The 4,178-nt window shown below is 55.8% G+C and overlaps 1 protein-coding gene across 1 annotated transcript in view; it reads right to left on the bottom strand.

The window, feature by feature from the left end:
• The window catches only part of PLEC (plectin), a 225,016-nt gene that overhangs the window by 131,505 nt on the left and 89,333 nt on the right, over nt 1-4,178 (bottom strand). The gene's annotated exons all lie outside the window — the stretch shown is intronic.

The raw sequence follows: 4,178 nt of genomic DNA on the forward strand, positions 1-4,178 counted from the left end.
CGATCGTACTGGATTATTTTTTACCCCCAAATAAGAAGAAAATGTATCAAATAGTGAGATTGTCAGAACACAGAATTCAGGAAAATGGTGTAGCGTTGGTGTCCGCCATTATATTCTACAGAATGAAGGGCAGGAGCACCAGGATCCATACCAGACCGCACTGCTGTCAATCCTCCAATCACCAGGAGCCTGCATACGTGACTCCGCCTACAATATATACATTGCAACACCCTGAACTTATTAACTGCTCACTGATTCATCATAGATCACCATGGCAACACAAAACTGACACAGAGGCCTCCAGTGACTCACAATTGGCCGATTGTTGGACGTTTAGTCACTGACAGAGGTCACATGACCTCTTCAAGTGTGTACAACCAGAATTAAAAGTTCACTCCACCCACATAGAGCAACATCGCCCTGCAGAGTCAAGGCCGCCCCAATGGAGCAACATCGCCCTGCAGAGTCAAGACTGCCCCAATGCCCCCCCAATAGAGCAACATCACCCTGCAGAGTCAAGGCCGCCCCAATGGAGCAACATCGCCCTGCAGAGTCAAGACTGCCCCAATGGAGCAACATCCCCCTGCAGAGTCAAGACTGCCCCAATGGAGCAACATCGCCCTGCAGAGTCAAGACTGCCCCAATGGAGCAACATCGCCCTGCAGAGTCAAGACTGCCCCAATGGAGCAACATCGCCCTGCAGAGTCAAGACTGCCCCAATGGAGCAACATCGCCCTGCAGAGTCAAGACTGCCCCAATGGAGCAACATCGCCCTGCAGAGTCAAGGCCGCCCCAATGGAGCAACATCGCCCTGCAGAATCAAGGCCGCCCCAATGGAGCAACATCGCCCTGCAGAGTCAAGACTGCCCCAATGGAGCAATATCGCCCTGCAGAGTCAAGGCCGCCCCAATGGAGCAGCATCGCCCTGCAGAGTCAAGACTGCCCCAATGGAGCAGCATCGCCCTGCAGAGTCAAGGCCGCCCCAATGGAGCAATATCGCCCTGCAGAGTCAAGGTTGCCACATTAGAGTAACATTACCCTGCTATTCAAAATGAACGGCAATGCATGTGTTTGCAGCAACAGTAAAATGCGCATTTTACGGTACATTAACGTGATGCAGAAAGTAAAACAGAAATCTAGGGGTGGAGTTGGTCTTTAATTAAAGGAGAACTCCGGCCTGTGGGATCTGGGTAAGTTGAGCTGTAAGCTGTTTAGAAATTGGCTGCAATTTATATTATATTCATAGAACTGGACTTCACCCGGGGGGGTTGGGGTATCTGTGCCCATCCACTAACTGGCAGAGTGCGGTGCCAGGCCTTCTCCATGGACACCCGCTAACACAGCGTACACAGAGCCTGCTAATTGGCTGATAATCTACAGCTCAGGGACACAGCAGTTGTCACAGTGTGACTGATACCCAGATCCCGGAGCTGTACTTCATACACTGACCTGCAGGGGTCTCTAGTGAGCAGATTTAGGCTGACACTGCAAAAACTGCTTTAACAGCACAGCCCTCCACCCAGAACTGATATATCAGTCTCCCACCATCCCTTTCTGAGCTCCGGGGTCTGTACACCCGCTGTGCCCATTATGAGGGGCCCCCACCATCCCTGTGCTGAGTTCCCGGGTCTGTACACCTGCTGTGCCCATTATGAGGGGCCCCCACCATCCCTGTGCTGAGTTCCCGGGTCTGTACACCTGCTGTGCCCATTATGAGGGGCCTCCACCATCCCTGTGCTGAGTTCCTGGGTCTGTACACCTGCTGTGCCCATTATGAGGGGCCCCCACCATCCCTGTGCTGAGTTCCCGGGTCTGTACACCCGCTGTGCCCATTATGAGGAGCCCCCACCATCCCTGTGCTGAGTTCCTGGGTCTGTACACCCTCTGTGCCCATTATGAGGGGCCCCCACCATCCCTGTGCTGAGTTCCCGGGTCTGTACCCCTGCTGTGCCTATTATGAGGAGCTCCCCCCATCCCTGTGCTGAGTTCCCGGGTCTGTACCCCTGCTGTGCCTATTATGAGGAGCTCCCCCCATCCCTGTGCTGAGTTCCCGGGTCTGTACCCCTGCTGTGCCTATTATGAGGAGCTCCCCCCATCCCTGTGCTGAGTTCCCGGGTCTGTACCCCTGCTGTGCCTATTATGAGGAGCTCCCCCCATCCCTGTGCTGAGTTCCCGGGTCTGTACCCCTGCTGTGCCTATTATGAGGAGCTCCCCCCATCCCTGTGCTGAGTTCCCGGGTCTGTACCCCTGCTGTGCCTATTATGAGGAGCTCCCCCCATCCCTGTGCTGAGTTCCCGGGTCTGTACCCCTGCTGTGCCTATTATGAGGAGCTCCCCCCATCCCTGTGCTGAGTTCCCGGGTCTGTACCCCTGCTGTGCCTATTATGAGGAGCTCCCCCCATCCCTGTGCTGAGTTCCCGGGTCTGTACCCCTGCTGTGCCTATTATGAGGAGCTCCCCCCATCCCTGTGCTGAGTTCCCGGGTCTGTACACCTGCTGTGCCTATTATGAGGGGTTCCCACCATCCCTACGACATCCATCCATCCATCATCAATGTTGACACACGAGAAGCCAGGGGATGACTATCACCCCAGGCTCCTTCTCAAACTGAAACCCTTTTCACCTACACTTGCTGCTTTAAATCAATTGCCGAGCAATCAGCAGTGGAACGTCGCTTTTTAACATGCAAATCACTTAAAGCAGACCCACGCTGGGTAAGAATTTGGTGGCCGCATAACTACATCTGACCCGCTTCTAAAAAATGCAAGATCCCCGTCATGTTCATCCTCTGGCTTCAACACTTGTGTCCCTGACCTGGAAGAAGCATGCGTGCAGCATTCCCTCTTCATGACAGGTGCTCTTTGGGTTCTAAGGCAGCTCCCCCATTTAATAGTTCTTCTCTATGCCTCGTTATGGGGGGTGTGGCCTCTGTAGAGAGGAGGCGGGGCTCTGATATTCTGCCTCCCCCCTCTTCTGGGAATCCCCCCCTCTCACCCCCCGGAATCCCCCTTCTCCTGTAGCGGGAAGATGATTCGGGGAAGGTCCCCAGGATCTGATCACTGTAATGGATCTGCAGAGCCCCGGGAAGGACAGCTGCCGATTCCCCCAAACCCGTCACTCCACAGAGAGAGGCGACTCAGAAGGCTCCCGAAATATTCAGTTTAAGGAGGAGCCACGCGGCTCCACCCGGATCAGAACATCGCCGTTCTGCTGGCCGTCGCATAATATAAACTGAGCGAGAAGCAGCTCCAACCCATAGGGACCGCTCGGCGGCAGCTCCCGTAAGTTGCTCCGTGATCGGCTGTCTTGATGACAGATTTGGGTATATCCCGGGAACGGAAAACCCTTCTGGGTCGGGGCGGGCCGCATTTAGTTTATGGTGGGGACGACTGGGGGGCTAAACCGTCAAATGGGCCACCAAGAGTTCTCGGGGTCCCCATTACGGGGGCTCCCATTAACGGGGGGGCTCCCTAGAACAGGAGGGGAGACACCCCAAGGTGGGCGGAGACATCTCAGCAAGGTGAATCTGCAACCCACCCCCCCTCCGGACTCCACCTGCAGTTGAATACCCGATCGCAACCAAAAATTGATAAAAGTGTTGCCCCAACCAGAACTGTTTTACTGTTTGGTGGACCCTGGGGGGCTAAACCGTCAAATGGGCCACCAAGAGTTCTCGGGGTCCCCATTACGGGGGCTCCCATTAACGGGGGGGCTAGGGTACCCGGAGCAGCCCCGTCATGGGGTATAAATATAGAAGGTGACGTGTTCGGCGTCTGTGCAGACTGGAGACGGACGGGCTGGGGACACTGTAAACAAGATTCCGTGCTCCGATCCCCCCCCTTCCCCGGGACCCCCAATGCAGCCACCGACCACACCACACACAGTACAGCACACACACCCTTTAGTTACCCCCCCCATCCCGGGCCCTTCTGTTCCATAAACAGCCCAGCTAGTGGGAACCGGTTAGGGCCCGCCGTCCAGGAATACCCCTTCCGAAAATAAACCTGTGCCCCCCCCCATCTGTGGGCACCCAGAGCATGGGGTCACCCTACCTGGAACGATCTTCATGAGAGGGCTCGGGCTGGGAGCTGCGGGCCGGAGCGGAGGGTGCTGTGTGTGCGCTGCGTCCGCGGACTGCCCAGGGTGGAGCGGAGGGGGATCAGCGGGATATAAATATCTG

This window comes from Nanorana parkeri, unplaced genomic scaffold, assembly GCF_000935625.1.
Source record: "Nanorana parkeri isolate BGI_ZX_2015 unplaced genomic scaffold, ASM93562v1 scaffold588, whole genome shotgun sequence".
NCBI lineage: Eukaryota > Metazoa > Chordata > Amphibia > Anura > Dicroglossidae > Nanorana > Nanorana parkeri.